Here is a 22,101-nt window from a genome sequence, read left to right on the forward strand (position 1 = left end):
AACGCTGTCAGTCTGTTTTATGTTGTAACGGAATACCACAGATTGGGTATGGTTTATTTGGCCATGGTTCTGAAGGTTGGGAAGTACAAGATTCAGGGGCTGCATCTAGGAGGACCTTCCTGCCAGGTCATTACATGCGCAAGAGATTGGGTTTGCAGTCTCAGGCTCATTTAGAATTAGCCTTACTCCATTCAGGGCTGTGGGGCCCTCCTGACCTACACATCTCCAACCAGGCTCCACCTCCCATCACGGTTGCATTGGGCTTCAAGTTTCCAACACATTCTTTTGGGGGGACTCATTCAAACCACGGCAAACACCAATAGCCAAATCAGTCCTTGATCTCCTGAGCTTGCTTTACAAAACCAGATGGAAATCAGAACCATGCCAAGCAGTAAGGGCCTGTTATTTTGGGGGCGTGGGGTTGAAGAACATCTCAGTGGGAATAGGTGGGGCTTGTAGCAACCTCAAAGACCCCTCCTCAATGCTATGTGATGACCTGCACCTTCACTTCTCAGTCTGTCTTGCAGATACTGGTGACAGGGCCTGCTTCTCTGTAGCTCCCCGACCACCTGTAAGAATCAAGCCAGACTTCTCATTGCCACCCATGACCTGTGGTGCCAGTGACCTTTGATCATCTCTGCACACCAGACCCAATGTCATTGCACATAAAACTACTGCTAGAAATAAAAAAGAAAGAAAGAAAGAAAGAAAGAAAGAAAGAAAGAAAGAAAGAAAGAAAGAAAGAAAGAAAAGAGATTTTTTTTTGGGGGGGGGAAGAGTTATGAATCCTGCTTCTTTGTGTTCTAGCCAGAGCAATAAAATTTATTCCCAATACTAATACTGCAATTTAAATTTATTATCTTTGTGCTTTACAGTATCCATAGCAGTAAAATCTATTCCCAAGAGAATCATTACAATTTCCAACTACTTAAGAAATTATTTTTGTTTATATTTTAAAGCCACAGCAATAAAATTTAACACCAACAATAATACTACAACTTTGTATGCCTTTAAAACTTGCCATAAATGATAATTGTGAGAAGAATGTCTGTAAACAAGTAAATGTTTTTCCAGGAGAAAGTAGCTTTTTTTTTTTTTTTTCTTTGTCTCAGAGTAAGACTCAGATTTTTAACAGTGTGTTGAGAAGCACACTCCTTTCCAATTAGTCAACAAGTCCTGTTGATCCTCTGTCCTCACATTTCGCGAGTTGGCTCATTCCTCTATCCAGACAGCCTCTAAAATACACACTGTTGCTCTTGTCCAAGGAGTATCTTGGGCCTGGGCAACAACACGGCCTTCTCCTTGCCTACTGTCCCACCCTGTGACCCATTCTCCACACAGCAGCTAAGAAGGACTTCCCCAAACACACATCTTTCCAGTTTCAGGGGAAAAAAATGGGGGATAGAAAGAAGTTATATAACAATACAAGAAGGTGACTAGTTACCTGTAGAATGCAGACACTGTGCTGGACAAATAATCTCATTTCTCTAACAAATCAGTGGCATAAAAGATGTAAAGGGGGAAGGAAAGTAGGAGACCGTGATCAAACCAGAGAGAACCAAGACCTCTAAACACTGCCATGTGTCACCTGTGGGCTTTGTGTGGCTTCTGACCCCGAGAAGCTAACTGTGAAAAGACATTTTTGAGAAATCAGGGAAATGTGAGTATGGTCTGAACTTTAAATGATATTAAAGAACTACTGTTAATTTTGTTGGCATGTGGTTTATGTTACGGAAGCAAAAAAGGCTTCACTTATCAATTAGGGGTGCATTCTTAGGTATTTATGGAGGAAATGACATGATGTCTTGAGTTTGTTGTAAAACACCCAGCCTCTCTTTTCCCTGAGTGGATGGTGGTAGGATAGATCAGAATAAAAAATGACAAAATGCTGATCCTTGCTGAAACTCAGGGGCTGGGTACCTGAAGGTTTGTTATATATTGTTTACTTTTGTGAATGTTGGAAATGTGGCATAATTAAAAGTAAAAACATTCAAGATAATAGGCCAGATGAAGTATTTTTTCTTTTTAATAGTAACTGATTTATTCGAGAAAGATACTTTTTCATCAATGAAGATATTTTTTAAATAAATACCTACCTTCTGCAATATTGATTAAGACACAGCTTATGCTACTTTTTGAATGTATAAGGAGGAAAATAAGAATCTGTACTCATATTTGTTTGTAGAAGCATAGAGATAGGAAGGACTTAAAAGAAACTACAAGCCAGGTGCAGTGGCTCACACCTCTAATCCCAGCAGCTCAGGAGGTTGAGATAGGAGGATCTCAAGTTTAAGGCTAGCCTCAGTAATTTAGTGGGGCCCTAAGTAACTTAGTGAGACCCTATCTCAAAACAAAAAATAAAAAAGACTAAGGATGTGGTTCAGTGGTTGAGTGCCCCTAGGTTCACACATACACACACACACACAGACACACGTGCACACACACACACACACACACACACACACACACACACACACACACAAACCTACGGAAAAATTGTTATGATTTAGGAGGGAGGAGAACCAGCCAGCAGGGACTTTTTACTGAATAGCTTTTATGCTTTTTTTTTTTTTTCTTAAACATGTGAATACATTCCAGATTCAAATTTAAAAATGAAAGTACTGGGACTAGAGGTGTGGCTCCGTGGCAGGATACCTGCAAGCATATGCAAAGCTCTGGGCTCCATCCCCAGCGCTGAAAAACAGGAAGAAAAAAAAAGAAAGAAAAGAAAGTACTGTGGGTTCTTTTTCATATGGAATCCTTATCCAGGGTTCATTATCCTCCATACATAATCTGAAGTACTTTACGTGACCTCTCCACGTCCACAATCTGGCTTCTGTGTTCTTCCCTCTAGTTCTGCCTCTGGGCTCTGAAGGATCTCAGCTCCACCCTGCTCCTTCCAAGGCTGGATTCCAATATGCTCTTTGCTCCTCTGGCTTGTTTTCCTTCCCCACGTGGCCTCATCAAGTCCCACCCATGCTTCAGTGTCTGCTCAAGAGAGATCTCTTTCCCAGGCAGCCCTCCCTCATCTCCTTGAGTTCTGGAACCCAATTCCTTGCTTTAAGCCCTTTTGTTATATGCTTCCAGAAAACCTTTTGACTCTCTTTGGGCTAGGGTGACATGTGTCTGACTTGGGTGCCATCATCTGACTTCATCAGTTTTTACTGGTCCATAAACTCTCCAAGAGCCCAACTGATTCTTCTTTTCCTATGCTCCATCACCTATTCCTGAGCTTCGTGTTTTGTGGCATTCAACACAGGACATGTAAGTAAAGGAGTCACAGTTACAGAAAAAGAAAGAGGGGATTGGTTTGCATGTAAGGGACACCTGGAATACTGGGGCTGGTAGAGTTTCTGCAAGAAGTGAATGCAGACAAAGAGAAAAGCTGCTTCTAGGATGATCAGAAAGAGTTGACACCAATTGGGTGAGTTGTGAAGAAGGGCTGTTGGAGGCAGATATCTTCCTCAACTCCCAGTAGGGGATGGCAAATATTTATACTGGAAAGAGGAGAGTTGTGGGGAAAAGTGGATGAAGAGAAAAGACTTTAAAGTTGAGGAAATGTGATATATATATGGAGGGGAGGGAAGGGAGAGGAAGAGGCATGGGGGTAGGAAGGATAGTACATGTATGACTGCATGACTGATGTGATCCTACACCATGTACAATCAGAAAAATGAGAAACTATACCCCATTTTTGTACGTATGATTTATCAAAATGCATAAATGCATTCTACTGTCATGTATATCTACTGTCATGTATAACTAATTAGAACAAATAAAAAATTAATTTAAAATAAAGTAAAGGGAAATGACTTGTGTAGTGGTTATTAGAGAGATGTTGGTGTTTCCAGAGGTCTACCAATTCCATGGAAACCTCCATGAGAACACTTTGTTGTTCTTTGAGGATTCAGAAAGCCTGGCAATTTAAGAACTAAAGACCTTTCAGATTTAGACAAACTAAGGAGAAGAGAAAGATGTGAGTCACGAGAGCTGGGATGTGAGATGGAGAAAACCAGGAGGTGAATTTGGGAAGCATTTCAGGGTAGGCAGCTGCAGTGAGGGGTGGGGGGTGGTGTTGAGGGGTTCATAGAAGGTCATGGAAGGACATCCAATGGACGAGCTCTGGATGGCTGGGATTCATAGCAAGCGATTTGCTTCATTGAGACATATTTTCACTGTTGGGAAAAAGACGGGCACTAAAAAAATACATTCTTATCCTCACAAGGATGGCATGAGGGGCTAAGGAAAGACTGCCTCTGGAAAGTTGTGGGTTGTTTTCTTTCTTTAATTTGTTTTCTGCAGTTTCCATTACATTTGATGTAAAAATGGCTACAGTCACTACTGAATGACAGGGAAGGGGAGGCTGTTAGGATAGCTTGGTCTTTAGCCCCTCATTGACTTTCTGGAACTATGAAGAGATTCATAGCATTTCCTCATACTATGCAATCCTTTTCTGGTTGGTTTATATGCTGTTTTCCCCCCTTATGTGCAGCTTCACTTTATGTAGTTCAGTTCCTTAAGGTCAATAGTGGCCCTAAAATATTAAATGGAAAATTCCAGAAAAAAAAAAAAAAACAATCCATAAGTTTTAAATTGTATGCCATTCTGAGTAGCATGATGAAATCTTGTGCCATCCTGTTCTATTCAGTCCAGGATGTGGATCATCTTTGTCCAATGTATCCATACTCTGTACGCTACCCACCTACTAGTTACTTAGTAACCATTTTGGTTGTCAGGTACACTGACAGTGCTTCTGTACACACAACCCTTCTTTTGCTTACATTTGCTAAGTGCAAAAGTAGTGATGCTGGCAGTTCAGGTACACCAAAGACATTGAAGCCATAAATTGCTTCCTTTAATTGTAAATGGGAAAGTTCTCAACTTACTAAGGAAAGAAAAATGTTTGTATACTGAGGTCACTCAGGTCAACAGTAATAACAAATCCATGTGTGAAAATGTAAAGAAATAAAAAGAAACCAATGCTATTTTGCTGTTGTACCTGAAACTGCAAAAGTTGCAACCACAGTTTATGATAATTGCTTGGTTAAAATGGAAAAGACATTAAATTTGTGTACATCCATGCACAGGAAAAACAACAACAACGATGACAACACAGTATGTTTAAGGTTTAGTTCTATTTGAGGTTTCAGACATCCACAGCAAGTTTTGGAACATTACCCCTGAAGAGAAGGGGGAATCATGGCATTGTCAGAATGGAACAGTCTTATGCTAAAGTGTCCAGCATGGTATTCTGCTGCACACCCTGTGCTCCAGAATGGTTTCACGCAGGGGGAAACTTGTGAACCCTGAGCCATCCTGGGTTCTTGTCCTACTTTTCTTCTTACTGACTGATGACCCTGAGCCAGTTGCTTCACTTCTGTGCCTTGGACCTTTTGTCTATAAAATGGTAGTCCAGAACCTATTGAGCTGTGGAGAGGATTATCGGGTTAAGCACACATGAAAGCCATAGGGGAGCACTCAATCGTTGGCTCCCCTGGCTGCCCCAGCAGCTTAGAGGGAGGGAAGCTCTCCTGAGTGGCTGGGCAGGATCAGTTAACATGGCAGCCAGCAGCACCACCTCCTACTGACCTGCCTTATCAGTAATTTGTCCAGAGCTTCAATAGCTGGCAGGTTGAAGGACCTGCCTATGGGGCAGGGATGCTTGCTGTCTTTAGAAATAGGAAATACCATTTTCTTCCCAACACCACTGAGTCAAAGCGGAAAGATTTATTTTCATTCCCACTCTGCTGTGCTGTAATTTTGGAATTCTGAACAAGCTGCTTTCCATCACTGAAGCTTCGTGTCCTTGTTTCAAAAATGAATTAAAGATGGGCCCTAACCAATGATGGTTCTAGTTATGATTTCCCCTTCTGATGTTGCAAAAGCAATATGCATTCAGTAGAAACCATGTTTTAAATCTGGATTTGGATCTTCTCCCAGGCTGGTGAGATGTGGTTTGAGTTTCTCCAGATGCTAGCAGGGCAGTGGCAGCTCCCTGCAGCCCCTGATCATGAGGGGAGTCAACCCTCTATAGTGCATTGTGTGGCTAAATGGGAGTATTTAGTATTTAGGTGGATTAAATCCATTTTCAATTTATAATATTTTCAATTTGCAATGGGATTATTGGGATGTAGCCCATTGTAAATCGAGGAGATATTGAATGTTGGCTATTGGAAAGGTATATTTTTCTGCTCAAACTGTCATAATAAAGTGCCATAGACTGGACGGCTCAAACAGTAAAAATTTAGTTTTTAACAGTTCTGGAGGTTGGAAGTCAAAGACAAAATGTGGACAAGGTTGGTTTCTCTGAGCCCTCTTTCCTTGACTTTCAGATGGACATCTTTTCCTTATGACTTCTTATGATCTTTCCTCTGTGCACATCTTTGTCCTATTCTTGTTTTATAAGGTCAAATATTATATTGGATTAGTGCTCATCCACATGACCTTCTTCAAACTAATTATCACTTTAACAGTCCTGTTCCTACATACCGTTACATTCTGAGGTACTGGGGTTTAAGATTTCAACATATGAATTCAGGGTGGGATGTTGTGGGGACACACTCTATCCCATAACAGAAGGCTAAATGAGAAACTATGTGTTAAAACTTGACATAAAGCAGGCACTTGATAAACGGTAGTTAATACATGCCACTGTACTGTATTTTGCCTGAGTTGGAAATTGGGCCTTATTTTTTTCTATTTCACAGTGCAATTGTCTTACATCCATATCTGCCTCTGATGTGCTATCACTGGCTAGGGGTGAATGAGTGGAGAGCTAAGGCCTTCTTAAAAATTTTTTTTTGGTGGCAATACTGTTGAACAGAAAAATTGATTTGGTAAATCTCCCTAGGCCACTTATTATCAGGGGTTCTAGGACATCATCTCTATTGTCCAGAATTTGCTTTTACTAGTCACATGCCATGTATCTCTGGAACACAAGGTCACACTTGCTACCTTATGAATAAAGGAAAATCTGTCCTGAACCTTTTAGGTTGCTTATGGGATCTTTGCAAAATAGCTTTTCAGTATTTCTTCAATTAAAATAAAAGCAAGCAAATAGCAGAAGTGACAACAACAATAAAAGGAGTTGAAAAAGAGGGAGCAAGAGCTGCATAGTTCCAAAAAGAAAAGTCCAAAAGTCCTTTTCCTAGAATCAAACTCTTGGGAGTCCCACCACAGGCCCAGCTCCCAGGGTTTTGGTACAGGGCCCTGCTGCTAGTGGGCTTTTATTCTTTTCTCTCTTCTCGTTCCCAGGCTTCTGCATCCTACAAATGTCACCACCAGTTATGTATTCCTTTGCGTGGTGCTCTCATGGCTCTCTGTCACTCAAAATGTCCCTCTTGCTGAGGTTAATGACTGTGAGCAAGGACTTGCTGGTTGGCACCTACCCTTCTTCAGAAGCAAAGCAGACAGAGGCTTCAAGCCCTGCACCATTGCCTGCAACCTCTGACTCTCCAAGCCCTCTGCATTCTGACCTTCTCTGCTCTTTTGCTTAATGACAATTATAAATGTTCAAGAGGCACACCACTGAGGCAAGAGGCCTTAGCTAATTGAGCAACATGATTAAATGGAAGTAGACTTTTTTTCTTCCTTCCAGTACACAGTTATGTATATTTCAAGAGTAGAAATAATGAATTTGAGAAAAAAAAAATAAGACTGAAACCTAATGGAGCTTTTAAAAAAATATATTTCTAGATTTTTGGGTAAAAAAATCCTGGTTGTAATTTTGGGTTTCCTTGATGGATGGATCCACTTCAGGTGGGGGATGTCAAAGGCTCAGGTGTGGGGGGCAGGAGGAGGGTGGACTACAGCTGCAGTGCAGAGAGGCCAGATGGCTTGCAAGGAAGGAGCGGAAACTCAGGGAATTCTAATGATGAGAAGCCCTCAAAGAGCTTTCAGAGAGCTGACGGACATGCTGGGAATCCTGGGAGCCGCCGCAATTAGCATCTAGAAATGACTGTAGGACATTCTTGCCTAAAATATATGTCTTCAGTGCAACAAAGCCTCTGCATTTGGAGCATGTGGTATGAAGAAACATGCAAGCCGAACAATCGTATATGCATTTACCATATACATGTATGCATATATATTAATCCTATGTATAAATAAATCAAATTGGTACACATCTGTTAAATACATGCTGATGAGAATAAAACCAAATAAGGGGGAGATGGTAAGTTACAAGGTTCCCAGTCTCCCTGTCTTGTACACTATGTCAGGTTGCTGTCAGGAACAAGTTCCTGGTTGCCTATCTGGGAAGGGAATGGTTTCCTGAAGTGAAGGACAATGCCCACCTTAGTACTGGCCAGGCAGGTACTCTCTCTGCCTTTGGGGAAAGCTGGACCACCAACAAAAGATGAGGCTGCCACCATTCCTCATCTTTCTCTTCTTCCTTTTGGAGCGGGGGCAGTACCAAGGATTGAATCTGGGGCACTTAACCACTGAGCCACATCCCCAACCCCTTTTTATATTTTTATTAAGAGACAGGGCCTCACTAAGTTGCTGAGGTTGACTTTGAACTTGGGATTCTCCTGCCTCAGTTTCCTGAGCTGCTGGAATTGCAGTCATGTGCCACCATGCTTCACCAACCTCTCTCTTCTTGAGCTGTATGTACTTTATTTTAAACAGTACAGGACACCTCAGGTAACCAGTGTCAAAAGATGTTCTAATGTTCAAGCAGAGTTCACGGGAAAGGAAGGCCCAGCCCTCCTAGGAGTCCTACTTGTCCTTAAGGGTTTCTGGTGAGAGTGTGTGTATAAAGGGTGGTGAGAGGGCTGCAAAGAGGTTGGAAGGAAGACATCTCCTTCTTTGTAGAAAAATAGATGCCCTGCATTGGTGATTAGCTCATTGCTTCCCATAAGAAAAAAAATCCATGCAGTGAGCTCCTCACTGAGCACTGTCTCAGGGATGACATGACACAGGAGAACAGGTCTGGTCCTGTTCTCTTATAACAGTTTTGGAGCTGTCAGTTGGGAAGAGGGCAGACAGAGGGAGGAGGGGGGACTGTGACAATGCAGGGAAGGCTGGCTACTCCTCCCCATGACCAACTTGATTCCTGTCTATCCCACTACATCTTGTGGCTTAAACTCCCTCAGCCATGCTTAGTGACTTATTTGACTTGATTCATTGCCTCAATGTCACACCTGCAGTTTCATGAGAAGACACGAGTGCCTGCCTCATGGTGACAGTCCCTGGGGGTACGGGATAAGGATGAGGGTGTATCTTCTTCCCTGTGGCTTTCCCTGTCCAGTTTGACCACTGTCACATTTGGTGACAGAGGAGATGGATTAGGGGAAAAAAGAATTCCTGTCAGGCTCAGAGCACTATAGGAATTGTACTTACTGCTCCCACCTCTGCTAATTTGTGCCTTTTAGAGTAATATTGTATTTTTTGCTATTTGGGTTTGTTCCTGGTCCTGGGAGTGAAATTAGTAAATATGGCCTTCAAATCTCAATGCACAAAGAAGAAAATTCACACACACAAAAAAAGCGATCTTTTTTTTTTGCATGTTTTCCTTTGCCTGTAGTGCAGCTTTGTTGTGTGTCTCACCTGGTGGTGTTTGCTTGCAGGTATAGTAACTTGAGTTGCCAGAGACTCTGTCTGTTGGGTTTTTCTATTTTCCTTTTTTTTTTTTTTTGTCTGTATCTATTTGCCCCTGGTAGTGCTACAAAATACACTGAGGATGAGAAAATAAACAAGACAAACATTGGTGAGCCTCTGTGCTAGTCAACTTTTTGTTACTTTGAACAAAATACTTGACAGGAACAACATAGAAAATGAAAAGTTTATTTTGGCTCATGATTCCAGAGGTTTAGTTCATGGTCAGCAGAATCCATAGCTCTGGGCCTAACATGAGGTACAGTATCATGGTGGAAGGATGGGAGAGCAGAGGGAAACTGCTCACCTCATGGCAGTCAGGACTCAGGGAGGGAGAGAGATAGAGAGAGACAGAGAGAGAGATAGAGATAGATAGATAGAGAGAGAGAGAGAGAGAGAGAGGAAGAGGGAGGAAAGGGGTGGGAGGGCAGATGAATCCTCCAGGACATGCCCCCAGTGACCACCTCCCCCAGCCACAACCCACCTGTGGAGTCACCACCCAGTCAGTCCATTCAAACTGATGGACCAATTAGGTTACAGCTCTTGCTGTCCAATCATTTTACCTCTAAAAATTCCTGCGTTAACACAGGAGCTTTGGGGAGACACATCACTTCTGAACCATAACAGCTTTCAAGATTTTCCAGTCCCTGATGGTTTGGGAACACAGAGGACAGTCCTACCATGAAGCAGCCAGCCAGTGACTGGAGTTGGTGGGAGAGGGTGGGATGGAGGTGGCAGACCTATGAGAGAGGATGGGGGACAACTGATGACAGAATTTGAGATGAAAATCCTACTTTAGAGACAGCTCATGACTAAGCCAGGGTGTTGAACTCTAAGATGGAGCAGAACTTCTAGCTGATCTATTCCCCCAGCTTAGTGTGCAATGCTACTGACTGGCTGGAACTATGCAGGGACAACAGAGGCAAGGACCAAGAGGAGGGGAAGCAACGTGAGTGACACAAGCCCCAGCAGAGGCTTGATGAGAGGTCTGACAGGCAGAAATGAGACTGTGGAACAGCAGTGGGTGAAAAAGTGAAACAGGAATATGGAGAAAGCCACTGTGCTTTGGAAGAAGACCTGTGCCTCTCTTTTCCCCCTTGACCTAGAAAGCCTTGGGAATGGGATTTACCTTCTTGGCACCTCCATTTTTACCTAATTGTAAGATGGAGCCAATGATAATCCTACCTCACAAGGATAGCTCATGAGGAGATTGGGTGACTTACTTAAAACCAGTAAACGCTAATTGGATTTCCACGCTAACACAGTACTTGGCCTGTGGTGACCACCTAACAGATTTGGATGAAGACATAAATAAATAGGTGAACATAAGACAGAAAAGAGAGAAAAAATGAGTGATCAAAATCATTAAGAGGAAGCTAGGCAGAGAACCAAGAAAAGAGCCAAATGGTGAAGGCATCCACAGAGGCCTCTGATTCACACAAAGTGTCAAAAAGAGTGGCACAGTCCAATGGAGAATCCATGCTGTGAGAACCTGGAGTACCAGCTACAGAGGGATGAGTGGGAAGCAGAGAGAGAATGGTCACCACTGGGTGGGTGAGAGAAAGTCAATAACAGTCTGTTCAGTGAGTAATATGATTTGGGTCTTAAATGTCTCCCCAAACTCATGTGTGGAAGGCTTGGACTCCAGTTGGGAGGTGGCTTTTAGGAGGTGGGGCCTAGTGGAAGGAAGTTAGTTAGTTAGGTCATTGGGGGCCTGTCCTTGAATGGGATTAGGGACCAATCCTCCTCCTGTCTCTCTTTGCTTCCTGCCTCACATGAAGTGAACAACTTTCCTCTACTTTTGCTCTCCTCATGATGCTCTGCCTCACCACGGCCCCCAAAACAACAAGCCAAGCAACCATGGGCCTAACCCTTTGAAGCCATGAGCCAAAATAAACCTTTCCTCCTTTTAAGTTGATTACTTCAGGTGTTTTGTCACAGCAATGAAAAGCTGACTGACAGTGAGACTGAAGGGAGTGGTAGAATTTATAAGGACTTAGGTTGTGTTGGTTTGGATATATTAGAGTTAAGAGTAAGGTGGGAGAGCTACATTTGCAGACTGAGGTGATTCACCATATCTGACATTTGCAATAGATGAGACCTTTATTCAAAATAGCAATCTAAGAAAGAGACTTAGGTTTGTGTTTTATTTATTTATTTTTCAGGAGAGACAACATTTCCTTATTTGCTCTTAATTTAGTGATTTGGTTCAGTCCAGAAGATAAAGCAAATGGAAAAGAGAGCAGAGAAAGAGTTCCAGCTCTCATTGAAAAGATGGCAAGTCAAGCTTCTACAATTGTGTCATGAGAGGTAAAGAGTTTCTCAAAGGAGGTGACAACATTGTTTTGTCCTTCAGGAAGGGAGCTGGTGAAAAGGGGATGATTGTAGTTGATTTAAGGGGTGAACATTGAGAGGCAAAAGACCAAGGGTGAAAGGGCTTCTCTGAGTGGTTCTTTTGTTCGTGGGCAAGATGTTGTTGATGATGGGTTCAAGGGGAAGTGGGAGGGATGATGGATTGCCCATGAACCTATGAAGAATGAGGCAAAGCAGCATGAAACCATTTGTTTGGGCTTTATAGATTTTCTAATAAAAACGTCAAGGTTTTTTCACACCATTTTGAAAATGTCATCAAATGCAAAACAGTTCTCCTTGTGCCAGTGACAAAGGCTGCATTTCCAATGGTAAATTCCAGCTCGAGATGCAATAACAAACCTTGTCAGGTTTGCCTCCAAGTCAAACCAGGGGTCAGGTTTGGTCCAGGACCCTTCAGGGTGATCCTTGACCCTTCACTGTAACTGAACCCTCCCAACAGAATCCAGAACTTTCCAGCCTAAGAAGTATTTGGAGAGGGATTAAGGGTTCGTGTTTGCCTACTGGGAACATCCCTAAGATCAAGGAGTCCAACCTTGAGCCATATTTGGGAAGTATAGCACAGATCTCTGAGTCACTGACTCATTTAGATTCTTTATCATGTAGCCATTCAAAATATTCAGGGCTGGGTGTGTGGCTCAGTGGCAGAGTGCTTGCCTAACATGTGCAAGGTCCTGGGATTGATCCCCAGCACAGGAAAAAAAAAATCTTTCAATGGACTTTCTTATCTCTAGTCTCTCCCCTTTACAACCTGCCTCACACACATTTTCTAAATTATCTTTATTTTAAAGCATCTCACTCTTATAACAGCCCAGCTCAAAAAACTTCAATGGTTTCCCTTTGCCTTTTAAAAATTTCCTTTCTATAGCATTTTTCTTCAACCCAAGAAATTCAAAACAATATCATTTCAAAACACAATCCACATCAGAGTGATGAATAAGATATTTGATATCCTTTCTTCCTACCAAGCCTCAAAATCCAGCATGTCTCATCAGCACATCTCAATGTGGAAGTTAAATTTTATCACATATGCTTGATCTCTATTTAGCTTTTCTAAGATTTCCAGGTTTAAGAGAAGATTGCTAAACCAAACGTACCTTACAGTTTTCTAATAACTGATTCAAATATCAGCTCTTTAGGGTTCACTTATACTAGTTAAATTTGAATCAAAAACCCAATTCTTGTTATTACAGACTGCTGTCCCACTGCAGGAATGGCCCATTCCATTTTGCCTTCTAAGTGCCAGCTCTGTTGGCTGGCTGGTTGCACCCTAATTTGTTTGCTGCCTTATCTTTTGAAATTCCTTGGCATGTATTCCATGCTTGGCCAAACTCAACCGGGCTCTGCTCCACCCCCAGGGTTTGCACTTTGGCTCTCCATTTCGATGCCTTTGCCTATGTCTGTCCTTCCATCCTTGCCTGTTGGAAATTTGCTCTTCCTTCAGGATTGGTCTCAGAAATCACTTCTTTCATGAAATCTTTCCTGATCCCCTTAATCTGTCAACTCTGTTTTTTTTTCCCCCATGATTTTGAACACAGCAGTATCTTCAATCAATCCCCTTTAACATGTATTCTTGTTCCTGTGTTCTGACCTAATTAAAAATGCTCATCTCTTTGAAGTAGAAATCCATTCCTTGTGCATTTTTGAGCCCCCTACACCCACCACCTGCAAGGCAATATGGATCTGACGAGCAGCTAGAGGCAAGGCAGTGAGGGTTACCCGTGGCTCCCTGCTTGTCTAGAAGACACTGGAGTCAATGTGACAGGTTTGCTGCCAGGTGCTTCTCTGGAGCCACCCAAGTGCCAGGAGTCTGATTAGCAACATCTAAGCAAGAATTTTGTTTCTTGCAGGAAGAAAATTTTGAGAAGTCACGATTTACATACGGGGTATAGAAGGCCAGTGCTAAAATAACTGGAAGTAGCTCAACCTGTTAGTCACAAACAGAATAGTTTAGTCGTAGATCTGTTAGTGGTCTGTGACAGAATCCTGAGCACAACTGTCTCTGAGTTTTCCATTTGTAGGAGGGATTGTCATTTCTGGCAACCTGACCAAACATTATGACTATTTTAGTTCAAGTTTGAAACTAAAAGCAGCCTTATTCATCCATCTGCCCATTTATTTGTTCACTCACTCCATCCACCCATCCATCCATCCATCCATCCATTTATTCAATCAATAACTGAACAGATAACTAAATACCTGCTATGCTCCAGGAAGATAAAGCAGTGAGAAAAACAGTCTCCCATCTCACTCACATACTAGCACAAACACATACATAGTCAGATCTCTGTATCCACAGACTCCTCATCTGTGGAGTCAACCAAACTCAGACTGAAATATTTAAAAAGGAAAAAAAAAAAATGAATGTGTACTAAACATGTACAGATTCTTTTTGGGGGGTCATTATTCCCTATACAATACCACATAACAATCATTTACAAAGCATTTACATTGTATTGGGTATTATAAGTAGTCTAGAGGTGATGTAAAGTGTGAGGATATGCATAGGTTATAGGCAAACACCACACACCATTTTATATAAAGGACTTGAGAACCTTTTGAGAAGATTTTGATATCTTCAGAAGGTCCTGAAACCAATCCCCCAATGATATGGAGGGAAATATATATATATATATATATATATATATATATATTTCAAATGTATATATATACATTTGAAATCAGATGTGATAAATGCTCCAAATAAAGATGGATGAAGAGACTGAAAGTAACAGAATGCTGTTTGGGACAGACCAGTGTATCTAAAGAAGCCTCATTTGAAGGTGTGGCATTTGAGCAGAGTCCTGGATGAAATGTGTGTCCCTGGGGATGCTCTGTTGTACCTCTGGACAGAAGAGTTCAGTCAGACAAATGCACCAGCTGTATGACTCTGGGCAAAATAATAAGTTCTGTGAGCATTGGTTTAAAATAAGACCAATAATGCCCACCTGGCAAGGTGCTTGTGCACATTAAATGCAATAATGCATGCAAACTGCTCAACATATGGTAGAGAGTACCCAGGTGGCTGCTACCAATGATAGTGGATGCTCTTATATGGAGCCAGGGTGGGCAGATTGAGAACTGATTCTTCTCTCTTTTTTTGAGGGGGGTGCTGGGTATTGAACCCAGGGGTGCTTATCCACTGAGCCACATCCCCAGCCCTTCTTATTTTTTAAGACAGGGTGTGACTAAGTTCTGAGGCTGGCTTTGAACTCGTGATCCTCCTGCTTAAGCTTCTGCGAGTCGCTGGGATTACAGGTGTGCGCCATCATACCCAGCTCATTCTACTCTTCCCTAGCCTCCTATTATCCTTCAATCTCTCTTGGTCTCTTTTTAAATCTAGAAATGGAGAAGCAGCCCTTCTTGCACTCTTCCCCCAAAATGAAGGAGGCCAAGTGAGACAGCAACTATAAGAATACACTGAAGGGCTGAGCATATAGCTTAGCAGTAGAGCTCTTGCCTAGCATGCCTTAGGTCCTAGATTTGATTCCCAACATTAAAATTAAGAAAAAAAAATGCATTGAACTAGCTCTTCAGTTTTTAAATGTGTGTGTAAGCCAGGAATGTGCCAGCCCTTGCCACATAGCGTTTGGCTGCAAAGACTCCAGTACAAGTCCTGCCCTTTAAAGACCTAAGTGTAGACCCAGGCGGAGTCACATTTGCTAGCACAAGAGAAACCGGGAAGAGAGCCAGCTCCAAGGTGGAGACAAGGCTGAAGGGCAGGCTCAGAGTGACCGCCAGGAAGCAACAAAGCAGTGACACAACAGGAAGCTGGTGACAGAGTGTGGCCCTGTGAGGGCCAGGAAGAGCCCCGGGTGGTGGGGGCTGTTCGAGAGCTGCGATGACAGATGACGCATTTTAAGACAGGAAGGGAGGTAAATCTGTGCAGACCCTGAGTGAAATTCACATTACTATTCAAGGACCAAACAAGGCTTCCCCTTTCATTTTTCTTAAAAATACAACAGAAATCTACCTATTTTGTAACTCCCCACCCCCAAAGTTGGGAGAGGGCTTTTGTACCTCATCCCTCTTAGCCACTTACACATCCACCTTGCCATTAGTAGAATATCATCCCCAGGCCTGCCATTACTCTGCTGATCCCAGAGGCTGGAAATCAGAGCCTGCCTTATTATATAGAAAACTGCCCGATGGAGGCATCTAGCAGATGATTGACTCCCAATGACAACAGGATCTGCGTCTAAAATAATACCAGTAGATTGCAGATTGATTCATGGGATTGAGCACTGAACAACCCAAACTCCATTCTGTCTTCTGAGTTCCATCTCCAATCTCCTGACAGTTTCAAAATTGATAGAACAGCCTGAAGCCATTGAACAGAGTTATGTCGGCAATCACCTTTCTAATTCTTGCATATAGGTGCCAATATGTCAAGAGGACCCAGGCAAAAGGACAACAGGGCGGCTTTATTTAGTATTATGACAAGCAAATGCTTGAATACCAAGAAACTTTACAGCAGAAGGGAAAAGGGGTGGGGGGAGCCCCCGCATGGACGCCTGCCTTGAACTCCAGTGGCTCTGTATGGTGCAAAAAGGCGATTGCTAACAAAAAGGTTATTCAGCGGTTCTCCGAATAAACCCAAAGGTAACAAGTACGGACGGAGCAGATGTCAGGAGACTGAGCGCTACTTTGGAAAACTGCCGAGATATTTAAAAATAGCGCTTTCTTATTAACCCAAGCATAATGCTGAAAGTCCTTTAAAATAAAACTTCCCAGATGCCACCTGCATCTGACATGGCAATAGGATGAATGCCAGTGCGTCCACTGATACTGGAAATGCTCTTAAGAAACAGCCTCGACTGATTGTTCCGGCACAAACAAATCACAAACTAATTTATGTATTCCTGCAGCTGCAGCCCGGCGGAGGCAGGCGGAGGAGTCGGACCAATTCACAGTTGACTAGTGCTGCCTCATTCTTCGCAGATTTTGGCATTTAACTATAATTAAGATTTATTGTTCACTAGCTTGCAGGTCAGGGCAAGCATGACAATATGGGTAACTTTTCTGTTTACTAGTAAAATGTCTGGTAGGAGGAAGTCTCAAACCTTCCAAGCAGAACTTGACAGAAATAAATAGCGCCTCTTCACTCCAGGACTAGCGCATTACCGATTTTAATCAGACGTGAGGAGTCACTTGAAGCGAGGGCAGGGACAAATCGGAAAGAGCTAGTGAACTGTGCTGTTGCGTTTGCACCAGAAGGGTACGGGCCAGAAGCCAAATCAATTATTGCTGATCTTCAGGATTTGGGGAAAGGATTGTCTGCTTGGCGTGGGAGGGAAAGGGCCCTGGATGCCGACAAAGGTCATGCAGAAACGGGGATCTGCAGGTTTTCAGGGCCCCTCCTTGCCACCCGGAGGAGAACCATTCTTCATTTCTCCCCACTCTCAAGGATGCCCTTGGATCAAGTCAGATGGCCCGAGGAGGAGGGAGGCGGGGTTCAGCAGTCAGCGGTCACTCACCTGCTTTTACCGTCTGTCTGCTGAGGTCCTGTGCGGGTGACCCACGACACAGTGGGTGTGAATGCACAAACGGTGGTAAGCAGACAGCTGAAGAAGGGCATCTCATTCCCACTGGTTTCTTAGAAGGCAGAAATGTTAAAGCCTAACGTACTTCCATTTTCTGGCATCTAAATGTTTTGTGTGTTATTGCTTGCCCTCCTTGTCGTGTTTTTTAGGTACCTATATAAAATAGAAAAATATCACCGACATGGGCCAAAGATTTGGAACCTAAGCTTATTCGATTTCTCTTGCTCCCTATTAAAGGAGGAAGGGAAAAATCCTTTGCTTTTCTGGAGAACTGCTGACTGCAGAACACAATTTTACATGATAATGTAAAAATGTCTTTGTATCTCACCTAATGCTATAACAGATTCAAAATTGAGGTTGTGAAAAAATCCATGCAACTCTTAAGAAAGAATTAAGGATAAAATAACAGAAAATTACGCAATTCCTGCTTTGCCCTGTTTCATGTTGCCTGTTAATATTCGAGCTACCAGTTCATGGAAATTGAAGGGGGTTGGTTTCTGCTGGGATTTAGTATTCCTGAATTGCCTCAATTCAAGCACATTTGTTTTCCTCTTAATCAGAAAAATAGAAGAGTCTAAGAAGTAGAAGGGAACTTTTGTTTTGACATTGGGAGAAGGCTATAAAAGCAAGCATTTTCCCCAATGTTGAAAAGGGTATGAAGTTCCTGTTAATGGCGGACAGAGACAAGATCAGAGAAAGGAATTTAAAGAAAACTCCCATTTTTTTTTTTTTTTTTTTTTTTTAAACAACTGAAGGTATTTTTTAGTCCTAGATGCCTGACTTCTAACCTTGTAGGGTCCTGTTCAATGAAGTGTTTTTGAAAATGTGAGGGTAGATTCTAAAATTCAGATTTGACTGCTGGCAGTATTTTTAACCATTTGGGGAAGAAAACAAATGCCCTGATTTAATGTTCAGGTCTTGCCAGTTTACATGAGACTTACCCTATCCCATGGAAACTTGAAACAGGTGGAAAAAGGTTCAAGTAAATCTTGCAGAGAGCAAATTTGACCCCATATGCTAAAACTTGATTACTGTGCCATGGAACTTTGAACTTGGTGATATTATGCAAGGTCATTTCCAGTGAACATAAACAGTCACCACTCAGCTCTCCCGCACTGCTGATACAAGCAAAACACATTTATAAATAAGAGCCTCTGCCTTTGTGGACGCAGATGCATAGAAAAGGACATGCAGGACACTGCAGCCATTTAGTGAACAGGACATTGTTGAGCCTGCTGCCCTTAGGTGCACACAGGGTAGGAGGAAGGAGGGAGCTGCCCACGCTCAGAACAGGTGGGAAGCCGGAGGAAAATCACTTTGCTCTCAGCTGGGGAGGGCTTTGTGGAGGAAGCAGGACTTCAGGAGCTGCTGGAATGATCGCAGGAGACAGCTTGACAGGATGGGATGGGGCAGGATTCCAAGCACAGGGACTCCTGCCCAGGAACCAAGGAAATCTTGAAGGAGGGAATATATGCTTAGTTGAAAGGGCAGTGGGAAATATTCCAAGGCTAGAAAAGGAGGAACGGGCCAGATATTAACAGGGCAACCTGGATGCACAGGATGCAGGAGTTCCTCATGCACTCAAACACAGTCATTATTTTCCAATCATTGCAGAATATATCATTACTTCATTGCATGTTCTTTAAGAGTAATATGGGGTTGGAGATGTAACTCGGAGGTAGAGTGTGTATGGAGCATGTGTGAGGCCCTGGATTCAATCCCTAGTACAAAAAAAAAAAAAAAAAAAAAAAAAGTCAGATGGCATCACATTGATCACCTTGGTCACCATACTCACACTCATAACAGAGTGTTCAAAAATGAGAGATGATTCATCATGCTGCCTGGAATAGATGTTAAATGTATCAAAACACAGGGAAAACAACCCCAAAAATTGAAAAAAAAAAATTAATGTGTTTTTTAAATTAGAGAAGAGAGAATCTTGGAATAATGATTATTTCCTGAAACGGTTAAGAATTGGGAATTTACTTTTAAAAGGAGGAGTGTAAATAACAGTTTTCCCTTCTCCTTTTCCTTCCTCTTCTGCTCAGTGTTGTGGATGCAATCCAGAGTCTTGGACATGCTAGGCGAGCACTCTGCCACTGAGCTACATCCCCGGCCCTAAGTAACAGATTTCTATCTTCAAGGAAGAAATGCAGAGACATCAGAGATTTCAGGTAATTTTGACTGAGACTGTTGAGTTATCCTTCAAAATTGCTGTAGTGAGATATAATCCTACTATTGATTTGTGAGAGACTATTTCCCCAAATCCTTCTCTATTTGCTTTATATTACTCTAACAAAATAACTGAGATAATTTCTTGTGACGAGAAAAGGTGTATTTTGTCTCAAAGTTCTGAGGTTCCACTCTGAACTCATATGTTCCATGACTTTGGAACTCTAGCAAGGGTAGCATGCTATGACAGCAGTGGGTGATGGGGCAAAATGGCTCACATCACAAAACAGGGAACAACAAAAAAAGGACCAACTAGGGTCCCACAGTCTGATTCTGAGGCATGCCCTCAATTCTCAATGATCTAGGAGCCTCTCATTAGGCTATACTCCTAAAACTCTATAGCACCCCCTTATAGTACCATGCTGGAGACCAAGGCTTTAGCACTGGAACTTTGGAAGACATTCTTCCAAGCCATAGTTACTTCTCAGGAATAGAAGTTACCAAACTTATGATGTCATAGGGCAATAACTGGTATCTTGCTTTACTTTGACCTTCTCTAATTGTGATGGGAAATATTTATCTACATCTGAATTTCTATCATCATCTGAATCAATATCTGTACCTAATCTGTCTGAACCATTTGCATCTCTTCTGTGAATTGTCTTTTCAAACTCTTCGCCCATTCTTCTCTTGGTCTCTTTGTATTTGTTATTTTGTGTATGTTTTTTGTATATTAGGGATATGAATTTCAGTGCCAGAGTACACACTCCATTGCAAATTTTCCTGGTATTCAGTAGAACTGATTTTCCTTAATTTCCAAGTTAACAGTTTAAAAAAAGTATTTTGGGACTGGGAATGTACCTCAGGAGAGTAGCACTTGCTTAGCAAATAGGTTCTATCCTTAGCATCAACCAACCAACCAACCAACCAACCAACCAACCAACCAACCAACAAAAACCCCAAAATAACAAACCAGAAAACCAAAATAAACCCTGAAAACAAAACAAAAAAACCCACAAAAAAACCAACCATGCCCTCTATATTTTGATACTTTTAAAAATTGTATTTGCTTATTAATCGGGTTGGACATTGGTAATGTATATTTCTTTTGTAATATCTCCTTGCTCACTTTTGGGAAATGCTAATAGAGTTTAGGTTTTTGTTGGTTTATAAGACATGAATTCAGGGTCCATTACTTGTTATAAATATTTTGTCATACAAATTTTAGGTACTTCAGGTATCCATGAACTTTCAGTGAGTTTTTTTTGCTTGGTTTGTAGGGCAACTTCTGATGCTGTGGACAGCCCTCTGAGATTCGCTGTCATTGTTCACTATCTTTGTCCCTATTCCTTGTGTCATGGTACCAAGTTATGTGATGAGCTAGATCTATCTGGTAGAAACTTCTCTAATGTATCCCTACATTAATGTGTATCTGGGGCCCAGCACACATCAGGTGGCACCACACACTTGGTGGGTACAAACTCTGTCTAAATTCCCCCATATTTGTTATTTGATTTTCCTTTTGCACCTGTCCCTGAGTGCCAGATTATGAGAGACTCAGCACTTTTCCCTGGAGAGGTTGTACATATGGTTTTCCTTTCTAATTTACAGTTTTAGGTTGCACAAATGCCCCTTTATATTTGATACTCTTATCACCCAGCCTCATACCCACACAGGGACTTAGCTCTGGTGGGTAGCCATTGTGGAAGGTGCTTATGCCTTCCAGCAAAGGGAGCAGGTGTTGGGGCTGATGCAGCAGACAGGACATGGGTCAGATCACTGGAGATTGGGTACAGCCCACACAAGGAGTCAGGGCCTAGGATGTCACAGGGCACTTGTTGTTAACAGATGGCTCCAGAAGGGCAAAGGGATCCCAGTTCTCCTCTTCTTGTATTCATTCCCTCCCTTCTCTCTTCCTTCATCCCATGTCTGCATTCCCCAGTACCCTTCCCTCTACCTTTTTTCCATCTCTCCTTCTTCCCTGCTTTCCTAAATTTTCTGACTCTCCCCATTTCCCTTCCTTTCCTCCCATTCTTACTATAGAGCAGGCATCTTACAGACCTTTGGTTTTATTTTTATCATTTCGACAATCCTATAGCATAAACATACATATTTCCATTTTTCAAATGGGAAATAGGAATGTTAGCAAATGAGATATATTAAGGAACTCCAGCCAGGGAGAGATGAAGATGGCTTTGGACACAGATCTTCTGACTGCAGAGTCTACATTTGTGGGCACCATGTTGGACCACAGTTTAGCCTTCAAAAGATGCAATCTCAGGGGCATGGCAAGTGGGTGGGTGGGGTGGGCATCCTGTGTGAACACTCCTCCACCTTTATCCATCACCAGACTTGGTGCTGCGCTCCCTCTTCCTCTCTCCATCTGTGCCAGCCCCACCCCACCTATGGCACTCCATCA

At 42.4% G+C, this 22,101-nt stretch overlaps 1 long non-coding RNA gene across 4 annotated transcripts in view; it reads left to right on the forward strand.

The window, feature by feature from the left end:
* Nucleotides 1-22,101, forward strand: part of LOC306671033 — a 92,733-nt gene that overhangs the window by 49,971 nt on the left and 20,661 nt on the right. For all 4 annotated transcript variants that reach the window (XR_013766561.1, XR_013766562.1, XR_013766563.1 and 1 more), the window contains one exon: nt 11,763-11,907. This is a non-coding gene — a long non-coding RNA (uncharacterized lncRNA). The remainder of the gene's footprint in view (nt 1-11,762; nt 11,908-22,101) is intronic.

This window comes from Sciurus vulgaris (genome assembly GCF_902686455.1).
Source record: "Sciurus vulgaris genome assembly, chromosome: 1".
NCBI lineage: Eukaryota > Metazoa > Chordata > Mammalia > Rodentia > Sciuridae > Sciurus > Sciurus vulgaris.